Below are 13,256 nucleotides of genomic sequence, written 5' to 3' on the forward strand. Positions count from 1 at the left end.
TGGGACAGGAAATTAGAATATCCTCTGAACCGTTCCTGTGTTCTTCGGTTCAAATTCCAGCAGCCAGCAAAGGCAGATGCTATTCTATCACTCTCCTCTCTGGCTGTGATGAGGATTAATGAGTAACATCAGAGAGAGGAGTGATTATAATAAGGTCTGACAGCACACCCGATGTCTTCATCCCTTTTCTCCTCGCCTCCTTCCCCATCATCTCACATCTTTTTTTTATTGATTGATTGGTTCAACCAATACATGTGGCACCCAGGCTCTGTGCCAGGTGCCGGGATTCATAGAGAAGAGATTCAGTGCCCACCCTCAAGGGGGCCATTCTCTAATGGGAGAGAGACAAAGAGACCCCAGGTATCTGGAGTGAGGGAATAGTCTACCAGGCAGAGGCCAGCACAGCACATTGAAAGTCATGGAACCTCAACAGCAGGAGAACATTCGGGAACCAGCTAGAGCACAGATTGGTGATGAAAGTGGCAAGATTTGAGGCCAGCGTCACCGTCTAAGTGAGGGCATCAAGATTTCAGCCCACATCAATCAATCACGTCCTACTGATTTCACCCCTTAATGTCGCTCCTATCCATCCTTGGCCACTGCTCTATGCAGACGCTCATCATCTCTCTTGCAGGCATCATCTGCATCCAAACCATCGTCATTCTGCTGCAAGAGTTTATTTCCATGGTTCCCGCTGGATGACATCCCTTAGCTACTCAAAACCCTTCTGAGGTCCAGTTAACTGGCTGGTAAGGACCAGTCCAGGTTCTGGGGATGCCAGCCATGGGATATTGCTTTGAGGGGAAGAGGGAGCACAGAACTGGGTCTCCTGCATCCTACCCTAGTACCAGTGCTGGAGGGGGTCTTCCTTCCCATCATCAGCAGGTCTGGATATCCAGGATCCACCCTATGGGTGTTTCCATGGCCAGCATGGGAAGATGGATATGTTCAGGTTCGGGAAAGAAGGTTTGCCAAACAGGGCAATATAAGTGAGCTGCACCCCATTATTCCCCTGGCACAGGCAATGGTCAGTATCATCTAGTCCTCAAGAGTGCTGCCTTCCAGTGCAGCCCCCGCCTCTCCACACACCCCTCTCCTCAAGCCTCCTCTGAACAATCTCAGCGAGGGCAATTGCCCGTCTCTGGACAGAGTCCAGATATTCTCTCCTTCCCTCTGACATCACTTTCTAAATTTGTAGCTGTAGATAAATTCTGAGCCATTCACATAAAGGGCTTTGATTTCGGCTACGCCAAACACATAAGCAAACAAAAACAAACACATGCTTTCCTTTCACAATGGGCTCGTGCAAATTACAATGGTTGGTTTTCCCACCTACGGTCTTGAAAAGGGTTTCTAGAGCCTGCTTTGGAAGTCAGAAAGCAAAACGTAAATGCAAACATCTTCATTTCACCTGCAGGGAACATGCTAACCATCTTGAGGCTGATGCCAGAAATAATACAAGCACATCGATATCGAGCCAATTACCGATATCTCCAAGCTTCTGTCCGCTCATCTACAAAACTGGTATCGAGTTGTGTGGATTAAAGATAATGTATGAAAACTGCCCAGTTAGTACACTATTAACAAATAGCAGCTATTGCTGTTAACGAATATGGACTTGCTGGAAAACAAAGAGGAAATAAAGTCACATTTGGGGAGAATTGCAAAGTGCTCCTAACCTTGAAAAGAAATAAATTCGGGAAAAAAATCCACTGAATGATGGGTGAGCTCAGTTTATCTCGCTTAAGAAGCCCCACCTTAGAGAACTGATCTCTAGGTAACCTCAGCTGCACTCAGTGCCACCCCCCACCCGAGACTGTGTGGGCTTCAGGCAGGGGCTTGGATTGTGCTGTAAGCTGTGGGAAGTCTGCTCATGAGCCAGAGTAGACAGGAAGGGGATGGAGCCTTAGAGCTGGACTCTTCGGGGTATCTCCTAGTGTGTTCAAAGCAGTTCTCAGGAGGGTGGGGAACTACGACCCAGCCAAGTAGAGACGAGGACTCCTTGTTCTGGGGAGACCTTTCTCTTTAACAGAGGTGAATCTAAAACGACTCCCAAAGAGGCACTGGAGGGATTGGGGCAGCTCAGCTTTGGTGGATGCTAGAGACAGCAGATGTTGCACCTGGATCAGGCTCCCTTTCACCAGGCAGAAGACAGAGCTCCCTGACCAGACCAGACACAGGGAGCGCTGGGCCAGGCCTTATAGAAAGGAGAGCCCCAGGCCCTACCACCCTAGCCTGATGAGGCTCCTGCTACCCCGTTCCAACCCCCGGCTCCACTTCCATGTTCATCAAGCAGCCGTTTACCAGTAACTTGACTTCCCAATAGATTTTGCTAGAAAGGAATTTCTCAGTGCACTGACAATATCTAAACCTGCAACTCTAAGAACCAGGCTGGGGAAAAATTGTCAACGTAAAGGCACGTCCCACCCCTGAGAAGAAAAATGGCAAATAACAGCCAGGCTCAGTGGCTCACACCTATAATCCCAGCACTTTAGGAGTCTGAGGTGGGAGGATCACCTGAGGTCAGGAGTTCGAGACCAGCCTGACCAACATGGAGAAACCCTGTCTCTACTGAAAAATACAAAAAATAAAAAAATCTGGGCATGGTGGCACATGCCCATAATCCCAGCTACTCAGGAGGCTGAGGCAGGAGAATCGCTTGAACCCAGGAAGTGGAAGTTGTGATGAGCCAAGATCATGCCATTGCATGCCAGCCTGGGCAAGAAGAGTGAAACTCTGTCTCAAAAAAAAAAAAAGAAAAATGACGAATATCAATAATACCTGCTGTGTACTGAGCACTGACTATGCATCTGATTCGAAGCACTTTTTGCTTAACTATTAGCATCTATTATCTGGGCCAACTAAGCCCCAGGGGTTCAACCCTTTCCCTCAACTAAGCCCCAGAGGGTTCAAGCAACTCTCCCGATGTCACCCGGTCGCAGTGGTGGGACTGGGAAACCTGATGCTCTGACTGCAGCTAATGCTTTTTTTATTTTCTTTTTTCTTTCCTTTTTTTTGGAGACAGAGCCTCACTCTGCCACCCAGGCTGGTGCAGTGGCGTGATCTCAGTTCACTGCAACCTCCACCTCCCAGGTTCAAGTGATTCTCCTGCCTCAGCCTCCCCAGTAGCTGGGATCACAGGTGTATACCACCATGCCCAGCTTTTTTTTTTTTTTTTTTTTATAGAGACAGGGTATTGTCATGTGGACCAGACTGGTCTCAAACTCCTGGGCTCAAGTGATCTGCCTGCCTCGGCCCCCCAACGTGCTGGGATTACAGGCGTGAGCCACCGTGCCCAGCCAGCTGGTACTCTTAATCCATGCCCTACCCAGCCTTCCTGGGAGTCTTCCCAAGAGCTAGACAGAGCATGAACTCTGGAATTGGGTTGATGGGGGTACCAATTATTACTAATAGGAATGAAGATGGGTAGTCCTTTCAGAAGTCACCCTTGTTTAAAACAAGAGAGAAGGGCCAGGCATGGTGGCTCACGCCTATAAGCCCAGCACTTTGGGAGGCCGAGGCGGGCAGATCACCTGAGGTCAGGAGTTTGAGACCAGCCTGACCAACATGGAGAAACCTTGTCTCTAATAAAAATACAAAATCAGCTGGGCATGATGGTGCATGCCTGTAATCTCATCTATTCAGGAAGGCTAGGGCAGGAGAATCGCTTGAACCTGGGAGGTGGAAGTTGTGGTGAGCTGAGATCTCGCCATTGCATTCCAGTCTGGGCAACAAGAGTGAAACTCATCTCAAAAAAAAAAAGAGAGAGAGAGAGAGAAGTGCTGCCTCTCTGTGATTCTGTGTCTCCCTGCCCTGCTGACACAGACACCCACACCCACACCCACCCACATGCCTGATCATGAAAAGAGGAAATGGATTCAGGAGGAGGAGACAGAATTCCTGAGTAAAAACAACGGGATTTTGCACATTGGGAGCTTTGCCCAACTCCCCCAAGATAAAAAGAGCAGGAAATAGCTGGGACCAATTGAACACTGGACTTCTGTTGTAGAAGAAGGCAAAGGGAAGCAGGAAGACACTGGAACAATTTCCATGGTGCTGAAGGAGGGTGGGGAAGGGGATAGGGATTAGCTGGAGGGAGGAGGAGAAGCTGGGATGGAGGGGAACATCCCCTTGCCAGGAGAACACATGTAACCCCAGATGGTACTCCGGGCATGGCATTAGACCCGAAGCCAGTCTGTGCTGAAATCAGGGAAGTCTCCACTGGGGACTGTAGACAGAGTACTGGACAAGGAAGTGGCAGACCTGGGGTCCAGTCCTGGCTTTGGAGCCCCCTGGGTGGGCTACCCCAAGCACCTTTCTCTCATGGGGCCTCCATTCCTTCCTCTGTGAAGCGAGTGCTGAGCTTCTCTCTGCCCTGACTTTATAAAATGCTGGGACTCCGTACAGAGGCTGACATTGAGTAGGGCTCTGTCACAGGGTGCAGCAATTTGCCTCCAGATGCCACACGGGAGAGGCAGAAAAGGCCTGTATGGTGAGTCCACCCTGGGAGCCTCTGCTTGGAAGCAGAGGTGGCCTGAGAGTGACTCAGAAACCACGGAAGTTCCAGGGCTGATGGGTTCTTATAGATTGTACGTGCAGCTCTCCTCGAGGGCTGCAAAACCACAAGATGGGCTGTGACCACTCTCAAGGAAAGAGCCCTATCTGCAAAAAGCATTCTGCCCTCCTGCAAAAAATGCAGGTCTTAAAGCAAAACAGACTCAATTCTTATTCCTTTTAAGACAAAATTGCCCTGGGGGCACCAGGGAGGCAGCAGGCCTCCAATGTGTGCCTTTCTAGAATTCTCAATGAGAGCACCCTTTTGGGTATTAATAATGGCAAGTACAATGCCAACCTACTGAGTGCTGCTTGTGGGACAGGCCTTGTGCTTAGAGTCATATGTAACATATATTATTATTTAATGCCCACAGCCTCCCTATAAGGAGGGGGAGGTATTATCATTATGCCAACTTGAAAGATGAAGAAAGTGAGGCCTCAGCCGGGTGTGGTAGCTCACACCTATAATCCTAGCACTTTGGGAGGCCAAGGCAGATGGATCACCTGAGGTCAGGGGTTCAAGACCAGCCTAGCCAACATGGTAAAACCCCATCTCTGTTAAAAACACACACACACTTAGCTGGGTGTGGTGGCAGGCACCTGTAATCCCAGCTACTTGGGAGGCTGAGGCAGGAGAATCGCTTCAACCCAGGAGGCAGAGGTTGCAGTGAGCCGAGATCATGCCAGTGCACTCCAGCCTGGGGCAACAAGAGCAAAACTTCATCTCAAAAAAAAAGGAAGGAAGGAAGGAAGGAAGGAAGGAGGGAGGGAGGGAGGAAGGAAGGAGGGAGGGAGGAAGGAAGGAAGAAAGGAAGGAGGAGGGAGGAAGGAAGGAAGGAGGAGGGAGGGAGGGAGGAAGGAAGGAAGGAGGAAGGAGGAGGGAGGGAGGGAGGGAGGGAGGGAGGAAGGAAGGAAGGAAGGAAGGAAAGAAGGAAGGAGGGAGGGAGGAAGGAAGGAGGAAGGAGGGAGGGAGGGAGGAAGGAAGGAGGAAAAAGGGAGGGAGGGAGGAAGGAAGGAAGGAAGGAAGGAAGGAAGGAAGGAAGGAAGGCAGGCAGGCAAGCAGAAACTGAGGCCTCAAGACATGAAGTAACTTGGTCAAGTCACCCAGCCAGTAAATGGGAAGAGATAGACTTCCAAACTGGATAGGCAGACTCCAGGGCCCATGTTTTCACCATTATGCTGAAGTACCTCTTTTCCTGTGCCAGTGTGGTCCACCTCCAGGAGTCTTCTCTTGATGTTCACTTCCCCATGCAGAAGTCCTCTCTGTGCCCTTTTCAGCCTGATAGTTAACTTTTCATACCATTCTTTGGATATCTGTTATGCTACCCCAATGGTGTTCCCTCCCCCGCCCCTCCCTGGGAGCTTAGTTGTTGTGATTAAGTATAGGGGAAATGACCCACAGTAAACAAACTCATAAGAGACTGATTGATAAACCTGAAATGCAATTTATTAATTTACATTGAGAAATGAAACCACCAAGCAGACAGGAATCCTGAGGCTGACTGCTCAGCACAATCTCTTTCAGGAAGGACAGGCTTTTGGGAAAGGAAATCAATACCAGAAGGTTCTTTGTTGAGTACAAAGTCAGAGTGAAGGGAGTTGATGGATTGACACGTAGGTGAAGCCTGACATACCTCTATAAAGCCTCCATCCTGCCAAGGATCAGAATACCCGAGGCAAGAAGCCATCTGGGTGTCCTCTCCTCTGGACAGTGCTGGATTTTTCTCCATCCTGTCAATGTCTTGCCTTTCTCGCTGCGTTTATCATGAGTGTGGAAGGCTTTTTGGATCCTTGTTTGCTTTGATTAATTTCTGCATATTTAATAGAACTGAAAGGCAATTTCCCATTGAGACCCACTGAAGAGGAAGAATCAATACATACCAGCGGTGCTGCTCTTGGCAGAGAATTCACTGTGGTGTTATCACTTTGTCCTCGCCCTTCCTTACAATGGAGGGATGGAGATGGTACAAACATGGGCTTGGAAGCCAGACCGTCTGGGTTTGGACCCTGACTCTCTGTTATCTATGAGCTCCGGGACCTCGGGCAGATAACCTAAGTCAGTTTCCCCTTCTCTGAATTAGAGACAACAATAGCACCCGCCTCAACATGTGTCGAGAGGATTCCATGAGGGAATACACATAAAGTGCTTAGAACAGTGTCTGCCATCTGGCAGGCAGTCAATACTTGTTAGCGATGATTAATAATTCATTTCATAGATGAAAAAACTGAAGCCTAGAGAGATAAAAAGTCAACTAAGATCATACAGCCAGTAAGTGGTGAAGATATCAGTGAAAATTAAACTGGCATCCTTTAAGCGCTAAGCTCTTTTTCCTCAGACTAGTTTCTTACGCATTAGCTTTCATTACAAGCTGAAGGAGAGCTTGTTTAAAAATGCAGGTATCTGGCTGGGTACAGTGGCTCACGCCTATAGTCACAACACTTTGGGAGGCCGAGGTGGACGGATCACCTGTGGTTGGGAGTTCAAGACCAGACTGACCAACATGGAGAAACCCCGTCTCTACTAAAAATACAAAATACGGGCTTGGTGGTACATGCCTGTAATCCCAGCTAGTTGGGAGGCTGAGACAGGAGAGTCGCTTGAACCCGGAAGGCGGAGGTTGTGGTGAGCCAAGATCACGCCATTACACCCTGGCCTGGGCAACAAGAGCATAACTCTGTCTCAAAAAAAAAAAAAAAAAAAAAAATGCAGGTATCCACCCACCAGAATGGGTAAATTTTAAAAGAATGAAAATACCAAGGTGGGGCTTGGACACAGAACAACTGGAGGGAGTAAGCAGGAACAGCCACTTTGGAGAAGTGTCTGGCAGTTTTGAACTGAGTAAAACAAACACTGAATCAGCCAGGTTCAACCAGGGATGCGGAACCACTCTCTCTACTGATCGCTACGGGGACTTGGCCTTACTCAATTGCCAAGCAGTCCGCAAGGCTATTATCTTTGCATGTCATGCTGAAGTTGAATTCCACAGGTCAGGCAGTTGGGAAGGGAAGACGGATATAAAGCGGGGAAGACAGAACAAGCTGAACCCCAAAAGTATGATCTGGAACCCCATGAGGATGAACTGAAGCCTTTAAATCCATGTCGGCTTTTGTTGCCTCTGACATCATTAATGTGAGTATTCTGCAGAAGCCCAGGTTCTTTGCTTGGAGCTAACCACATACACACCTGGCCCAACAGTAGGCGAAGCCAAAGGAGAAACCGGCTGCCTACCAGCCAGGTGCACCAGCAGTTCAGCCACAACGTGTGTGAGCCACAAACTGACTGCTGCTTCCCTTCTGCACTGCAGATTCCCTCAAGAGTCGCCCTCATGTCTCACTCTAACCAGAAATACACAAGAAAGGGAATTCAGCATAACCAAGTTAGCACATTACAAAGCCAACACACCTACCTTATGATTAGGTAATTCCATCCAAGATATTTACATGAGCAAAACGAGTGCATACGCTCAGCAGAAGTAGTGTACAAGAATATCCATAGCAACTTTATTCATAATAGCCAGAACCTGGAAACAGATCAAATGCCCACCAATAGGACTATAGATAAGCAAACTGAACTATAGTCACGTGACAGAACACCACATCACAACAAAAAGCATCAACGTTTCATACACACAATGTAGATTAATTTTGCTGAGGTGATGTTGAACAAAAGAAACCAGATACCAAAAACTACATTTTATATATATATATATATATATATATATATTATTATTTTTTTTTTTTTTTCTTTTTTGAGGCAGGATTTCACTCTGTCACCCAGGCTGCAGTGCAGTGGTGCAATCATGGCTCACTGTAGCCTGAATCTCCCACTCAAGAGATTCTCCTGTCTCAGCCTCCCCGCCTCCCAGACTCAAGAGATTCTCCTATCCCAGCACTCTGGGAGGCCAAGGTGGGTGGATCACTTGAGGTCAGGAGTTCCAGACTAGCCTGCCCAACATGGTGAAACCTCGTCTCTGCAAAATAAAAAAATTAGCCAGGCATTCTGGTGCGTACCTGTAGTCCCAGCTATTCAGGAGGCTGAAGCAAGAGTTGAACCCAGGAGGCAGAGGTTGCAGTGAGCCCAGATTGCACCACTGCACTCCAGCCTGGGCAACGGAGCCAGACTCCATCTCAAAACAGAAACAAAAACAAACAAAAAACAGTGTAGACTTTGTGTTTTTCTCAAAAGCATTGTCAAGCCAGTGCCCCCAGGAGTGGGCCAGACACCTCCACTCTTGCCTCAGAGTCAGTTTCGTCCTTGTTGTCTCAAACAGCTAAGACTACAGGCATGCACCACCATGACCGACTAATTGTGTGTGTGTGTGTGTGTGTATGTGTGTGTGTGTGTGTGTGTGTATGGTCGGGGTCTCACTATGTTGTCCAGAGTAGCCTCCAACTCCTAGGCTCAAGTGATCCTCCCATCTTGGCCTCCCAAAGTGCTGAGATTACAGGTGTGAGCCACCATGCCTGACAATGTATATCTGTGCGAAGTTCAAGAACGGGCAAAACTAACTGATAGTGAGAATTGAGCGAAACAAACACTTAGAACAAACACTTAAAAAGTTAGAATAGTGGTTAATTACCACTGGAGCAGGAGAGGTGGGTCAGTTACCTCTGCTGGGGAGGGGTATGATGGAGTCTGAGTGCCTGGAAAGTCTTCTATGTCTTGATCGAGGTGGTAGTTACACAGCTGTATAGGTGTGTAAAATTTCACTGGGCCTAAGTTCTGTGCCCTTAACGGTATATATGATATACTTTAATTTGAAAATGGATTGTAGATCCCTGAGCTCTACCCACAGAGACAGCTGATGGTCTGGGGGACTTTTGGGAGAGCTCTGACCTGTGCCTTATTTCTTGCCAAGTTTGCTCCCCATTCTGTATGGTCATTCTTGAATTCACCCTAAAACCAAATTTTTCAAGAATAGAGAACAGTCAACTTTACTCTTACTTCTCTGGAATTTGAAAAAGCGAATTCCTGTTCATAAAGGTACCTGCCGTGCGGGACGTCATCAAGCAGAGCTCCTCCCCAGTAACGGCGGTGGTGCTGTAAGGCGTGCTCATCAGCTCAGAACCTGAACTGCTCTTGGTTTTAAGATGCCAAATAGCTTAACGGTTTCGCACTTTCACGGACCATTCCTTTGGGAACCGTTAGGAATTGGAGCATCTCTGTTTTCATAATATTTTCCCACGTCCCAAACACCACTCACCCGCCCTCTCCTGGTGTCAACAGAACCCAGTCCAGGCCTGGAACTGCTGCCTGCATTTTGAGAGGTTTAATATTGTAGGGACTGGAGGTCCTCACTCCCTAAGAGGAGCGGTGTCCTTCCTGGGGAAAACTCATGAAGATTGTAAGAGTCCTAGACACAAACGGCCCAAGCTTCCACAAAATGCACATTATTCCCTTTCCTCCCATTTAAAACACGGATGTGGCCAGGCACAGTGGCTCGCACCTATATTACCAGCATTTTGGGAGTCCGAGGCAGGCTGATCACTTGAGGTCAGGAGTTCGAGACCAGCCTGGCCAACATGGTGAAATCCTGTCTTTACTAAAAATACAAAAATCAGCCGGATGTGGTGGCAGGCACCTGTAATCCCAGGAACTCAGGAGGCTGAGGCAGGAGAATCGCTCGAACCCAGGAGGTGTCCTTCCTCCAGGAGGTGGAGGTTGCAGTGAGCCGAGACCGTGTCACTGCACTCCAGCCTGGGTGACAGAGTGAGACTCCGTCTCTGCCTTTAAAAAATATATAAATAAATAAAAATAAAATAAAACACAGATGTGCCTGTGGAGGAAAGGGTACAATATGACCTCAAGCCTGGTTCCTCCTTACGCCCCTCCAGAGCCTCAGTTTCCATTCTACACAGGGGAACGTGGGCCGTGAGATGCTGATTCATGTTGAAAAGGAAGGGAATGGACAGAATAATCACTCCTATTTACACCGTTCTCTACAATTTGCAAAGCAAAGCACTTCCTCATGCCCTCCTTGAGCGCCCCCTACCCCATTCCCACCCCACCCTCCAGCTCCCGAAAGCCTGAAGTCCTACAGGAATCGTTCTTTAGAATGCACCTGCCTTTGCTTTTGGTTTGATTTCAGAGTCCCCAGTGAGAAGCAGACACCTCCCAGGAGTAACTATTCAGATGTCAGCCAACACGGTATGTATTTGGGCTCAGAGGAAGGGATACCTAAGAGGTGGCACAGAGAAAATAAGCGATTAGGCACATGCCTAGCACCAGAGCAGGTGAGCGGTGCAGGGGCAGGGAATGATACACAGACTCCATGATGCAGTCAGAGACCCAAGGTTTTGGGAAGAGCAGACACGAGTTAAGTGTTCTTTATGCGCAATCTCATTGTGTCATTAGGTGACCAGTCAGAGACAGAACCTTTCTTTCTTCTACCAGAGCCAGGCAGCTAGGGCAGCCAGAGCACCTGGGCTGCAGAAGAAGGAAGCCTTCCTGTATGCTCCACCCTCAACCATGGAGCAGCTAGGCAGGCCTCCCGACACAGCGGCCCAGGCTGGTTGTGGCTGGACTTTCTAACCCTACAACTTGTGCACCTCAAAGTTGGGGCTCCTCAGTTTATTTCTACCTCCTACAGGGTCAGCCATTAAGCCATATTAAGGGACAAAGGAAACACTTGAAGCCAAATCTGAAAGTTTTAGATAAAGCAAGCCATCTGACAAAGAGGTCCAAAGGAAGTGATGGGATTGGAGGAATGCTGGCAAGCAGGGCTCAGCGAAGCCAAGCTGGCAGATTGATCTGGAAAGGACAACAGGAGCAAACAGCTATGATGAAGCTCAGTCTGTACATCCCTGAGCCAATGGATTGGGTCCAGCGAGGACGCGAGATGTATTGAGTGTGGCGTGCCTCCTCTGCGCACACCTGCAGCTCCCCATTAGGGATGGGGAGGGTCTGAGAGCTGTGACAAACCAGGTCAGGCCACAGACTCTGGATTTAGGAAAATCAAAAAGTAGGTGGGTCTTGGTCGGGCATGGTAGCTCATGCCTGTACTCTCAGCCCTTTGGGAGGCCGAGGAGGGCGGATCACCTGAGGTCGGGAGTTTGAGACCAGCCTGACCAACATAGAGAAACCCTGTCTCTACTAAAAATACAAAACTAGTTGGCATGGTGGCATGTGCCTGTAATCTCAGCTACTCAGAGGCTGAGGCAGGAGAATCGCTTGAACCCGGAAGGTGGAGTTTGTGGTGAGCTGAGATTGAGCCACTGTGCTCCAGCCTGGGCAACAAGAGAGAAACTCAAGCAGAAAATGGAAAAAAAAAAAAAAAGTAGGTGGGACTTGTACATAGGGGAAGTGCCCAGGGAGGCTGGAAACTGACCCTGAGGTGAGAGTGGGGGTATCTGGACCACCCCTGGGAGCACTGGCTTAGTTATGCTTTTGAGAGAAACACAAAGTCTAGGCTGTTTTTTTGTTTGTTTTTGTTTCTGTTTTGAAGCAGAGTCTGGCTCTGTTGCCCAGGCTGGAGTGCAGTGGCATAATCTCTGCTCATTGCAACCTCCTTCTCCAGGGTCCAAATGATTCTCCTACATCAGCCTCCCAAGTAGCTGGGACTACAGCATGTACCATCATGCCCAGCTAATTTTTGTATTTTGTATTGAGAAGGTTTCACCATGTTGGCCAGGCTAGTCTGGAACTCCTGACCTTAAGTAATCTGCCCACTTTGGCCTCCCAAAGTGCTGGAATTACAGGTATGAGCTACCACACCCAGCCTATACTGTTTTTTGGCTGGTTCCTGACCCACTGGTACTGATTTCTCAAGAGAGGGACTTTCAGAAAATGGAAAAAAGAGAACTTTTACCAAAGATCTTCAGTATTGGAAGGAAGAGAACTGATCTCTCAAGAAGGATGGGAGACAGCAAAGAGATCCACATCATGGGAAGGGGACAGCAGAGCATCAGCAGGAGGGGTAGCAACAATGTCCCCAAGAGCATAGGCACCTGTTGGGTGTGTTTGGGAGGGCCTGGTCCCCACCAAGTCTACAGAGTTGAGGCTTGCTGGTCGAAGTCATCATAACCTTTGTCCAAGCCTTGGATGGCCACCCCGTCTCCATAAGCCTCCATCCCACACTGAGACACTCCCTGTGTGTCCTTATTCCTCCGAGCCACGTCTCAACCAGAAAAGAGAAATGAACGTGCACTGAACTCCCTCCCGGGCTCCATGAACGTCTCATAAGATTCCAGCCCCTAGCTCTGGGCTGTCACAACTCTACCCTTTGTGCACCCCATCATCATCCTGCAATCATGCATGTAGATAAACACACAGGGCCAGGTTCGGTGGCTCACGCCTGTAATCCCAGCACTTTGAGAGGCTGAGGCAGGCAGATCACAAGGTCAGAAGTTCAAGGCCAGCCTGGCCAACATGGTAAAACCCTGTCTCTACTAAAAATACAAAAAATTAGCCAGGCGTGGTGGCATGTGCCTGTAATCCCAGCTACTCAGGAGGCTGAGGCAGGAGAATTGCTTGTACCTGGGAGGCAGAGGTTGCAGTGAGCCAAGATTGTGCCATTGCACTCCAGCCTGTGTGACAGAGCGAGACTGCATCCCAAACACACACACACACACACACACACACACACACACACACACACACACACTGCTAAAGTAAATGAAATCTGAGGCCAGGCTTGAAGACCCCTTGAGCAAGCAAAACTAATTAAGCTTTTAGTTTTAAGGTGACCTAAACCTTGCTGGAT

Source organism: Callithrix jacchus, chromosome 10, assembly GCF_049354715.1.
Source record: "Callithrix jacchus isolate 240 chromosome 10, calJac240_pri, whole genome shotgun sequence".
Taxonomy (NCBI): domain Eukaryota; kingdom Metazoa; phylum Chordata; class Mammalia; order Primates; family Cebidae; genus Callithrix; species Callithrix jacchus.